Consider the following 13,223-nt stretch of genomic DNA (forward strand, 5'->3'; position numbering starts at 1 on the left):
CCTCTAGACTGCATATTTTTGGGTTCATTTCCATTTTCTTATATCTCCAACATTTTTTGCACTTCTTATTGAATATGAATCTTTGCCTTGTAACTTGAAGCTCAATGAGTTACCCATCTTAATTCAATTTCTTTTTTCTTCTTTTCTTTTTTATTTTTTTCTATTTTTTTCTTTATTTTTTTCTTTATTTTTTCCTTCTTTTCTCTTTTTTCTTTTTTTTCTCTGATGGATCAGTATAACACTTCAATTGCTTTAAGTATATTCTTTTCTTCTTGCATTTCGGAAATTCTTTCGTTATTTTTGATTGGATTTGATCTTCAAGTACTTTGTATTTGACCTATCTTGTAGTTCAAAACTCTCTTTATTTCATGGGAATTCGCTTTCGTAATAAAACCGGATTAACAATCTTTATTCCTATATGCAGATATCCTTTACCTTGCCCCCCAACGTGGAGGGTGATCCTTGATTAAGGTTAAATCAGAAGAAAAATAATTCAGGCTCAAATGGGGACAACAAAGTATATATTTTTCTTCTTTTGCGAAATGATAAATGAAAGAAGGTCGTTCATCATTTCATACACAGAAGTCTTTGTAAAAAGAGATATCCCCAGGGAGATGAATATTCAGGATTAACTTATATTTACATGAAAATAATGTAATTAATACATGATATAATTATTTAAATCAATCCTTTTTTTTTCCTTTTTTCTTCAAGCATGCCCCAATTACTCGAACTTCTCTTCAAAAAATTGATCTATGATGCCCCATCTCGTTTCTTCTTGCAGGAAGGTAACAGATAAATGAAGGTTTGGTATTTTTGAGGTCTTTTGGTTAACTAGTATGGTTTTTACATCTGGAATAACAAATGTATGACTTTGAAGTCGTGTATATGGTAGAAGTAGTGTTATAAATAAATCAACTCTACCCGAGAAGATAAACATATGGATTTGGTGTCTCAAAAATAGGTAGAGGCATTACTTCAGAGTATCAGATAAATGTAGTGTCGGGATTTGGTTTTTTTTAAGGGTAAAAAATAAATCATGTAATTGTATTACTGACGTAGGACAGGATATGAAAGATTAATTTTACCACTTTCCAAAGATCTATAACTCTTGAAAAATTAAAAGATATTTAATTTACTTGATACTAAAAAATTTCAAGATTAAAATTTGATTCTTCATAACCATAAAAGCACACAAATTTATTATTGCAAGGCGGAAAGGAACAAAACTGTTCAAACAAGATGCTGAAATGAGATAAAGCACTATGCCTGATGAAATGTATTTTCTTTGATTAGGATCCCTTTACTTCTCTAAAGGACACACTTGATTCAATCATGCTTTGATGCCCTATTTGAGTTCGTCATCCATTGTTCCACCAACCTCGTGTCAATGTCTCATTTTCAACAAGCATCTCAATTTCTTTTAACAGTAGCCTACAATTGCCCATAGATTGTCCAGATACCCCCAACTGGAAATCACAAACACTATCTTGTCATAACTATGAGCGGGTTTGGTGCACTTTCGTGTCTTGGTGTGCACTTTCGTGGTCTTGGTGTGATGTATTGACCTTTAATCAAATGAGGGTACAAGTCTGAGATGGAAGTTGGAACACGTCCAAAGTATTTCTCGATCGTGTGATTTTATTTGTCGATCTGAACACTACTTGGTCTTTTCTTTTACAGTTACGAGGACTCTGGATGCGACATTCATTCACATCATCAGCTTTCACTTTTTGATCCGTCGGGCTTTTGGAGTGACTTTTAATTTTCCTTTACTGATTACATTTTCAATTAATTCTCCATTTGTCATAAGATTCTTGAATTCATTCGTCAGATTTGCTAGCATTAATTCGAAGAAAGGAGCAGGAAGGGAATCGTGAAACATATGTGATATCTCTTCTTCTAACATGGGAGGTTGAACTTGTGCTGCCACTCCTCTCCATCTTAAGGTATACTCCTTAAATCCTTGACTGACTTTTATCTTTATTCCTTGAAGATTCATACGTGTTAGAGCTAAGCCTTTAACATACCAATATTGTCCCAAAAATGCATCAGCTATATCAACCCATTTCTTAATCTGCTTTTAGTTCAAATGATTGTACCATACCACTGTTGGCCCAACAAGGATATCATGGAAGGAGTGAATTAACAAATCATCATAATTCAAATATCATTCCATTTTTTTGCAAAACATTATCAGGTAGATTATGGGACAACTGGTGCCATCATATTTCTCAAAATCAGGCATCCTGAATTCCTGGGGAATAACCAAATCTGGAACCAAGCTGAGTTCTCTTGCTTCTAGTTCTTTATGGGAGGCATTAACACCTTTCATATTTTTTATTACTTCATCCACCTTTTTGAATCCCTCATCATATTGTGAATAATTAATGAAGCTATTCTTTGGGTTCGAATAGGATGCCCCAGGGTATGTTATCTTTCTCGACTCAATAATATGATAGCATTGTTGCTCTTTAGCAGTTATGTCTTCTTTATCCGTTGCTATCACTTGAATAATTTGATTTGATATATCTTGTAGAGAATCTGATGCTTCATTTCTCGTATCTTGATATAACCCTGTCAGTTATTCTGACCACTGATCTTGTAATCCCTCACAAGATTATTCCATTGTTTTCATGATGATACAATATGAATGATCTTGGTTTTAACTGTTATAAAACCTTTCAGGAATTATTTACATGTTTTTATAACTAATGCATATGACAATACTTAAATAAAAAAATATAATGTAAATGCGAAAAATGAATAAATGCAAAAATAAGAATGCAATTTATGCAATGCAAATGTATGTATGAATAAGGTATCAATAAAGAGTGATCATCTTAAAACAGATTTCATTGAACACAAAAGTTTCGATACATCAAACAAAAATTTACATATAGGGGATAACTTTCACTCCTAACTTCTCTATTTCTCTTAAAAGCCAAATCAACTTCCACTCATGCTCAGGTGTGGAGTTGTCAATCTGCTTTAATTCTCTCGTGAAGCTAACTAAGTCTACCAGCTTATGAGCCACATTGTTTGCTTGAGCAACAACTTCCTTCTTGATATTCTTTTTCCTTCACCTTCTGTGTCAATTCTCGGAGTTGTAAACAATGTTGTTCATTTTTTCTTGTGAGAGAATCTTGTGTTCAAGAAGTTCTTGTATAAGATCTCTATAATCATCTAACATTTCATCAATGTCTTGTTTCTAGTCTTAGTGGCTTTTAATTCAGTATCAATCTCAAGCATATGGATCTGATATGATGCTTCCTTGTTGTCTATGACCCTTCTTAATATTTGATTTTCAACTTGACATTTTCTCAATTCAATGAAAGTTGTATTGCATCTTTCTTCTGCAACTCGTAAACCATGAGAAAACTTCTTGGCTCGACCTTCATGTATATTGTAGTCCTTTTTCAGTTTGGTGACCCTTTTATCTACTCTTCTGGGGTGTTTCCTATGCCAACATTTTGAAAGGCTTGACTAATCTTTTGGAAATCCTCACACATGGTTTTCATTTCTCGTGCTCAATTTATTGTTTATTCCTTCAATAACATGTTCGAGCTTCATAAAAGCCTCATTCCTTTGAATGACCCTACTGATACTCTTACCGTTGAATACTTTGGTCAATCTAGCAGGACCTTCAGTTATTAAACTAGGTCGATCATTTATCATAAAATCTAAGATTCCATGATCCAAAAGACTTTGGACTCGATGTTTGAAGGCAAGGCAATTCTCAATGGTATGTCATTGAGCTCCAACATGATATTCGCAATAAACATTGATGTCCTACCATTTCGGATATGGAGGTTGCAACGGTTTCACATAATGCAGAGCCGCTTCTCGCGCTTCAAGTAGTTTCTCGTACAACTCCTTATATGATATAGGGATAACATCAAAATAAGAACCACCTTTTATCTTAGATTGAACCTGGGTTTCCGATGTCGGGAGCAGGCTAAACCTCGACGACTTCATATTGCAGGATTTATTCTCAAATCTGGGAGCTTTTACAATTTTCACCATTTCCTGGGTATCTCTAGATAACTTGTGAATACAAATGATGGTTGTCTATAATTTTTCAAATTGGTTAGGATCCGAAGTCCCTTGTATATATGAGATTGCAGGGTTATGTTCATTGAGCTCTTTTTCTTTTTGTGCAGGAATCTCTTTTCCTTTGTCCAAAACAGATATTCTATTCATCATCTTGGACATTTGCTCTCTTATTTCTCATATCTCATTTTTCTCTTCAACGACATACGATCCTTAGGTGCATAGTTCTCCTCCATCATTGGAGTTCCATCAGAATGCCATTCCTTGGCTGCGTCATAGTTTGCTTGATCATAAAACTTTTTGTCCATATATGAAAACTTTTCAATTTGATGTCCACTCTCAAATCAATACCTTCTAATCATGTCATGATCATGCAATGCAAACAAAAGATATCAATATAACAAGTTAAAACAAAATAAAATGTATTTATGAAATAAAGAAAAAATAGAAAGAAAAAAAAAATAAAAGGTTAGTACCATTAATGGAAAGAAAATATTCAATCTAGTGTACACCTACGGACAGAGTTTCAGCATCATCTTAGATTGGGCAAATTTCTACGGTTTATTATATGCAGGGTTTTCAGTTCTAAGAGTAAAGGTACTCGAATTATCCTTTGTTGGGACTGCCAAACCCTTAATCCTAGTTCATTACAGACTTAAGCGGATCAGTTCAATTCGAGAAGACACATTCCTATGGCTGACACGAGAATAATTTCCCACGAAGACATAGAGCATATGAGCCCCAAAAGCTACTTACTATGTCTGACACGGAGAATAAATTCTCCGAAGACGTCGCTTTCACTCCCACTTCAAAGGGAAAAGAGCTCAATCATAGAGTTTATGTTTATGCAATGCACGTGTTTGTGAGGGAGAAATTCTCAATCCTTTGACAAGCATCACAAAAAAAGAATCCTAATATCTGAAAATAAATAAAATCAAAACATTAGTATACAAGGATATAAAATAATAAAGAATAAAGAATTGAAATAAATCAAAAGAATCATAAATTAAATAAATATGATTCTAATTTCAAACTATAGAGACAAATATAATCAATTTAGAATGTTTCTTGGGGGAAAAAGAATGAATAAATAAATGGTTTTATTAAAATGGTTTTGGAGTCGCCATCGAACCTTTTGGGTTAGGTAGGTTGAATACCTAAAAATCATCTTTTAAAAGAGTTTTTAAGAAAAACTATTTAAAAGATAAACCGGTCTGTGTATAACCAAAAATTTATTCTTTTTAGTAATAAAAAGGGATTCGTGGTCGGTTAGGTTTGGGGAAGGATTAGCACTCCCACAACGCCCAAAATTGGTACCCCTTGATTAAATTGTCTGATAATAAAATTTAAGAATTCGAATATAAATTTAATTTACATTCTATATTTCATATTCAATCACTAATTTTATTTAAAGAAAATTCTAAGGAAAAATAGAAAATATTACAATATTTCCAATCGAAGAGAAACTAATCCCTAAAATACTTTTAGGACGAATATTTCTCTTTTCAACTGAAATAATAAGAATATGATAATTCTTCCTAAGAACTCAATATTTAAATAATTTAATATAACCAAAATGAATATAATTAAAGTAGGCATATTTTATTTTTTAGGTTTTTATAAGTAAGGTATTTATTTATTTTAAAATATCAGAATATGACATCTAGTTACTTTAAGACAACATTTTCTTAATATTAAAAATAAATAAATATCATTTTTAATCAATTTGTGAAATTAATCAAATAATACTTACGAATTTTTCATATATATATATATATATATATATTAACGTGACTAAAATTAAATAAAAAAAGAACAATAATTAAGTACTAAATTAAAAATATTGAAATTTAAAGGGTAATAAAATTTTAATTAAACAATAACTAAAATATAGAAAATTAAAACTATAAAATTAATTTTCAAAAATATATAAATTAATAACCCTAATTCAAAATATAATAAAATCTAGGTATTATTAGTGTAATTTAACCATAGATAATAATTCACATTAAAATATAAATTATCAAAAATATTGTCAAACTTATAATAATAACAAATGCTCATATTTCAATCATGTAAAGAAAAAAAACGATGATTGGTGCCATTGATGAAGGAAAAAGACAAATTGCTCAAGTTTTTTTATTATATTATTTTATATTAGGTAGAGAGAAACTATAGTCCTTAATAAACCATCCAAATGTCCCCATCCTAAATTTAATGTGGACCTACTACCGACAATAATATACTAAAAATTCAAAATAGCATATTTAAAATTTGAATTAGATTAATTTGATTGAGAATTCGAGTTATGTTAAATTAAATGACTAAAACATAACAAAATAAAATTTAAAATCTAAATTAAAATTCGTAAAATATGATTTTAGTGACTTATTTATAAAATTACAGAAACAAGGAGACCACGAAAATAATTTACCTAAACCTCAAAATTACGAAAAGGGATTTAAATACCCCTCAAACCGGCCTTTTAGGCCATTTTCCTTCATTTTTTTTTTTACTCTCACTTGTCTCTTTCTCCAATTATTCACCGGGAGGGAATTCTACCACCGTCAGTCGCGATTCCGACAACGACAACCATCGCCGGCCACCACTCACGGTGGCCGAAAATTATAGAGTACCTCAAATCATAGATCTCATCCCTAAAATCGATCCGACTTTTATTTCTCCTAAAAAAGCCCTTAGATCTCCCTAATCTAAACAAATCGAAACTTTTACCTCGGTTTTAAACAATGTTTTGGCGACGATTTGGTTTTTGAGGTAATTTCTTATTTCCTCATTTGGTTTCTCGATTGTTTGTTGGTTGTTTTTTCTTTCTATTTGGTGTTGCTGGTTGTGTCTTCGTGTCGCTTGCCATTTTGGTTCGTATCTTGCTTGCTTGCTTCTTCTTTGCATGTTCGGTGGTAGCCTTTTATAGGCCACCACGGTGCTCCTTGGACCGAATGATTGGGTGCCCTTTGGTGAGTCACCGAAGCTACAATAGTGACTCACTAAAGGGTTGCGACGTTTGCGGCTATCTTCACTTCTTCCGGAGTATTTGGTGTGACTTTGTCGTCGTGGCAGCAGATAACTGGGAACATGATGGCGGAGTGGTTGAAGGCGGCTCCGAAATCTCTATAGGGTTGGTGAACCCTAGGGTTTCGGCTGGATCCATTTTGGGCCGTTGGATCTCTCCAGATCCAACGGATGAGATTGATGGCGGCTGGAGATAGGGATGAAACCCTAGCTGCATCTGGATCGGGTCTATTGAGCCTTTAGATTTAAATTGTATTTGGGTATGTAATAATAATAATTATATTAATAATAATAATAATATTAATAACAATAATAATATTAATAAAATAATATTATTATTAATAACAATGAAAATAAAAATGAGAATGAGGCAAAAACTTAGTGTCTACAACCATGAAGCTATCTTATTGATTTTCAATTTCTACCAAATTATTGTTGTGAATAGTCATCTTAGTTTAAATGCAACATCTAGTTCGATGGCTTCTGGTGCGCTTGGTGCAATCATCAGTCATTTTAGTCATATAGTGGGGTTAGTTCATAGTTAACTTAGAAGAATATGTATTCATGACTTTGTTTTCTGATTCCAGAAAGAAAAATATGCAATCTTGTATGAGTATTTTATTGGACAGATGCTTGGTGACATCATTTTGGTGGCTGTTATGCTATAACGATTTTAAACTGGATTATAATTATAGCTGTTGACATTTTTCTTGATAATTGATATACATGTGTTCAAGTTGTGGTATTTTCCCGTAGTTATGCCTTTAGGATATAACTATGTAAGGCCTCAATTTGTTGCTTTTTACTTCAAGTTCGTCAGTTGGTATTGCCGTATTTGATTACTAACATGTTACTGTGTACACAGGCAATTTTCACGTCTTTGTAAGAGAAATGTGTTAATAGTTGTGTTGAAGTTTATCTTCCATGTTATTCAGTTTCTTATTTTATGTTTTCTTTTCATCTTTTCCTTTTGGTTTGAAGAAGGATTGTGTACTTTAGAAAATCTATTTGATTATACATCTTTTCTCTTGTACCACACTGGTGGATCTGACCCGTACTGATGTCCCCCTCTTTCAGTTTTCATTCCATGGAAGATGCACAGTCAGTTGCGACACTCATAGACTCGACAGCTTCAGAAAGCATTTGCTGAAATTGAAAGTCATCGAGCTTTAACACTTAATCTAAAATGGAAAGAACTTGAGGAACATTTCAATGGTCTTGAGAAGTCCTTGAAGAGACGCTTCCATGAGTTGGAAGACCAAGAGAGGGAGTTTGAGACAAAAACAAGGAAAGCTTGTGAAATGTTGCAGAAGCGTGAAGCTGATGTAGTAGCCAAAGAACAAGCTACATTGGTGAGGCTACAAGAAAAGAGAGATGCTGCTGTTTCTTCCATTATTAATGCTCTAGATAAGCAGAGGAAATCATCATCTGAGCAGCCTGCTGATGTTAACTGTAATTTAGTTGAACTCTCAGCTGAGGAGAAAACCACCTAATTCGGTAGCTACTGAAAATAACTCAGAGGATGTCAAATGTTCTTTTGAAAATGGAAATTTCGAGGTGAGATCTTATCACCAATTACTGAAACTATGTGAAGAGATGGACCCGGAAGGACTGCAGAAGTTTATTTCAGATAATCATAAGAACCTAACTGCCCTGAAGGAGCAAATTCCTTGGGCGCAGAAAGCTGCAGCAAGCCCAGCCTGCTTGGTACTGCAATCTTTGGAAGGATTTTACCTTTCAGAAGTGCCAAATGCAGATGGGAAAAAAGATTCAAATCTACTGGGACTTAGACGAACCTGTGTCATGTTGATGGAATGTCTTAGCTTCTTGCTATCTAATCTGGATATGGTTTCTGTTTCTGCTCTAATCTCAGAAGATATTAAGGACCAATCAAAATTAATTGCCGAGGAATGGAAACCAAAGTTGGATTCTCTTGAAATGGATGCTAGTAGTGGTAACTCATTGGAAGCTCATGCTTTTCTGCAACTTCTCGCCACTTTTGGCATTGCTTCTGACTTCAATAAAGAACAAATTTTGAGGCTGATACCTATGGTTCTCTTCGTAGACGGGCAGCTGATCTTTGTCGATCCCTTGGCTTGTCTGAGAAAATGTCTGGTGTAATTGAAGTTCTGGTGAATAGTGGAAGACAGATTGATGCAGTTAACCTGGCTTTTGCATTTGAGCTCTCAGAGCAGTTTTCACCTGTACCTCTGCTGAAATCCTACTTGAAGGAGGCAAAAAACGCTTCTTCACTAGTCAAGCCTGAAATCGCCTCTCCCACTGCTCAGGCGTGTTCTTTATTCCACTTCTCGGTGATTGATTTGCCTAATATTGGCTGAATATATTTCGGTTGACCATTAACTGCGAATTTTTGTTTCTGTCAACAAGACCTCGCCTGAAGGAGATTCGACCAGCTTTCTGGCCAGTTAACCATTCTATCATCCTCGAGTCTTGCCTGACTGTGGAATATGGTTTGGCTTGTTAGTTCCTACTTCAACTGACTACAGCAAAATGACACTATTTTTCTTAAATCTATTTGCATGTGCCGATTTTTTCTTGCAACGTGAATATATGAGTATGCTTTGCCAATATTGATGCTCCCGAGCCTTTTCTTTTCAGTTCTTTTTCTTTTTGTAAATTGATGAAATACTGTCTTCTGAATTATCAGACTGAAGTTATTGAGAGAGAGTTGACTGCTCTCAAGGCGGCAATCAAGTGCATTGAGGAGCATAATCTTGAGGAGCAATACCCTGTTGATCCACTTCAGAAGGGGGTTCTCCTGTTAGAGAAGACTAAGGCAGACAAGAAGAGGGCAACTGAAGCTGCAAAGCCTCAACCCAAGAGGCCCCGTGCCAATGGTGCTGGATATGGTCCCCGAGTCACTAACGTAGCTGTTGACAAAACATTCTATCCTAGAGTCACTGATAGGTACTTGCAGTACGTGTAGAAGACCTTTTGTTTACCCTAGACCTGCTGAGAACCACAGCCACTCTCATCTTGGTTCTGCCACCTACAACTCTCCCCCAACCATGGGAACTACTTCGGAAATGGTTACCAGTATCAGGCTGCGTAGTTTCACTAATTTCCAAACATGTCAAAAAGGTAACTACAAATCCTCTCACTTTAGCTGTTAGCCTTAACCTTTCAGGTGCAGTGTATGAATGGATATAGTATTAAAAAAAAAGCGTTGTTGATTTTAGTCTGGTGTAGACGAAGATATTTTAATCCTCTAATATATGCAGTCTGTTATATGTATGTCCCCTGTTTTATGCTTTGGTATTTTTGTTTTGCTGTAATTTTCGTATGCATTGTGGAATTTGCACAAGAATGAGGGATGGTGCGTCCGAATAGGATGATATTCTTATCCTATGTTTAGGTGTTGGCTACATACGCTTAGGTAGGAGAGGCCAATTGATCATGCATGCCCAAAGGTAAGTTTGGATACTTTCAAAAGTAATTCTAGGATTGGATTAATTTAGGTTTCTGAAATTCCACGTTCAGATTATTTTGGATTTTGGATAGAGTGATCGATTTTTTCAATTCGGCTCATCTCACATGACGTTTAGGGAGGTTATTTTGGATTTAAACTTAACGAGCATGAGTTTTTGCATCCACGGTTAGCATCGTGTCCAAACTAAGAGTTGGCTGCTGGCTAGTAGCCCTCCCCATTGCACAGTGCAATTGTGTTCTTTGGTTTTATTATCTCAAACTGATGCATAGTAAACTATCAGTTATAATTATACGATGAGTATAAATGATCACATATTGAAAAGGAAAAAAAACATGACATTAAGATTTAAATGAAAAATCTTAACCAAAAACGTAATGAATAGAGAAAAAAAAATAAGGCAAAAGGGTAATTTTTATTCCTTTAATAGACTTAATTTATCACTTTCGTCCTCTTGTATTTTCTATCAATTTAGTCATCGAAGTTATTCAATTGCATCATTCTATAACCTTATCCCTAACTTAAAATCTTAAACTTTATACCATAACCTTATTACCTCTAAACACTTGGGGTTTATAATTTATGGTTTATGGTTTTAAGTTAGGGGATGAGTATAGAATGATGTAATTAAATAACATTGAGGGTTAAAATTGATATGAAAATACGATATGTGTGAAAATGATAAATTTAGCCTACTACAAGAGCAAAAGTGACCTTTAAACTAAAAAGTAATTACACGATTGTGATAATGTTCCAGAATTAATCTCTCAAATTAAATTGATTACTTAGTCTTATTTAACCTTTAGCCGTAAAAACACAGTTGTTAGGTATGGCTCATAAATATACCAGTAAAGAGGACAGGAGATGGAGCGGAGTGAGCGAAGCAAACATCAACTGTCCTTACAAAGAAAGTCTCGTTGTGGGGTTACAAATTATGTGGGTTGGGGGTGCGGGGGCGTAGCCCTCGCGGTACGGTACAGGGTTGATTTTGTAATTATGTACCAGGGTTTTCTATTATAAATAGAGATGTAACATAGACCTAAAATATCATTGAATATAATTCTAGCGCCGCCTAGGCACCGAGGACGTAAGCACATTGCCGAACCTCGTAAAATTCTCGTGTTCTTTCGTTTTCTTTACCCGTTTTCGTCAACAATTGGTATCAGATGTCAGGAGCAAAAATTCGAAGTCGCGAAATTCGATGGTCAGGGTAACTTCGGATTATGGCAAACGAGGGTGAAGGATCTATTGGCGCAGCAAGGGATCTTGAAGGCTTTGCGACCTACAAAGCCGGCGTCGATGGATGAGGAAGATTGGGAAGAATTGCAGCAGCGAGCGGCAGGAACCATACGATTATGCTTGGCGGACGAGGTCATGTATCACGTCATGCATCTATCGTCTCCAGACGAAATTTGGAGGAAGTTGGAAAGTCAGTTTATGTCCAAATCCTTAACGACAAAACTGTATCTGAAGCAGCGGTTGTATGGGCTGAAGATGCAGGACGATCACGATTTGGCGCAACACGTGAATGTCTTCAATCAAATCGTTTCTGATCTGGCTCGGCTTGATGTGAAAATTGAGGATGAAGACAGAGCGATGATTCTGTTGTGTTCGTTGCCTTCCTCTTACGAACACATGGTGACTACTCTTACATATGGGAAAGAGACTATCAACGTTGAGGAGATTACTGCAGCCTTGTTGGCTCACAACCAGCGGAAGCAGAATGCAGGGGAAAGCTCTCAAGCCGATAGCTTATATGTCAAGGGTAATCAAGATCATGGACGGAAGCCAGAGAAGGTAGGGTCCGGGAAGCGGAATTCCAGATCCAAATCCAGGGATAAGAAGACGATTCATTGTTACAAGTGCAAGGAGGCGGGACATATGAAGCGAGACTGTCCGAAGTTGAAAAAGCAGACTGATGAGAAGCGTGATGGCTCATCCAAGTCTGTGAACGTGGTCGAGGATGATACTTCTGATTGCAGTGAGGGTGATATGCTTTCTATTTCAACGACACAATTGACAGATGCTTGGATTCTTGATTCTGGATGTTCTTATCACATCACGCCAAATAGGGAATGGTTTTTGACATACAGGCCGGTTAATTCTGGTTCGGTTTATTTGGGTGATGATCGATGTTGCAATATTGTTGGTATTGGTGATGTCAGAATTAAGATGCACGATGGCTCCGTTCGGACGTTGAGTGGTGTTCGACATATCCCAGACTTGAAGAAGAATTTGATTTCCTTGGGCACTTTGCACAAGATGGTTTTATCCCTAAGGCTGACGAGGATAGGGAAACCATTCGGATTGTTAAAGGAGCATTGACTGTGATGAAAGGCAAGATGACTGCAGGGAATATCTACAGATTGTTAGGGAGTACCGTTGCAGGTGGAGTTCACTCTGTTGAGTCCTGTGATGATACGACAAACTTGTGGCATATGCGCCTTGCTCATCTTAGTGAACGTGGTATGGCAGAATTACACAAGAGAAACTTGTTTTTGCATGGTGTCAAAAGACTAAAGTCCGTTTCAAGACTGCGAAGCACACAACTCAAGGGATTCTTGATTATGTGCATTCTGATGTATGGGGGCCTTCCACGACATCGTCTTTGGGTGGATCTAGGTACTATGTTACTTTATTGATGATTTTTCACGGAAAGTTTGGGTGTATTTTTTGAAATAGAAATCTGAAG

General features: G+C 35.5%; 1 pseudogene; it reads left to right on the plus strand.

The window, feature by feature from the left end:
- Window positions 1–8,170: 8,170 nt before the first annotated feature.
- Window positions 8,171–10,263, plus strand: LOC120171154 (annotated as a pseudogene).
- The last annotated feature ends 2,960 nt before the right edge of the window (window positions 10,264–13,223 follow it).

This window comes from Hibiscus syriacus, unplaced genomic scaffold (genome assembly GCF_006381635.1).
Source record: "Hibiscus syriacus cultivar Baekdansim isolate YM2019G1 unplaced genomic scaffold, ASM638163v2 tig00111812_pilon, whole genome shotgun sequence".
Classification (NCBI taxonomy): Eukaryota; Viridiplantae; Streptophyta; class Magnoliopsida; order Malvales; family Malvaceae; genus Hibiscus; species Hibiscus syriacus.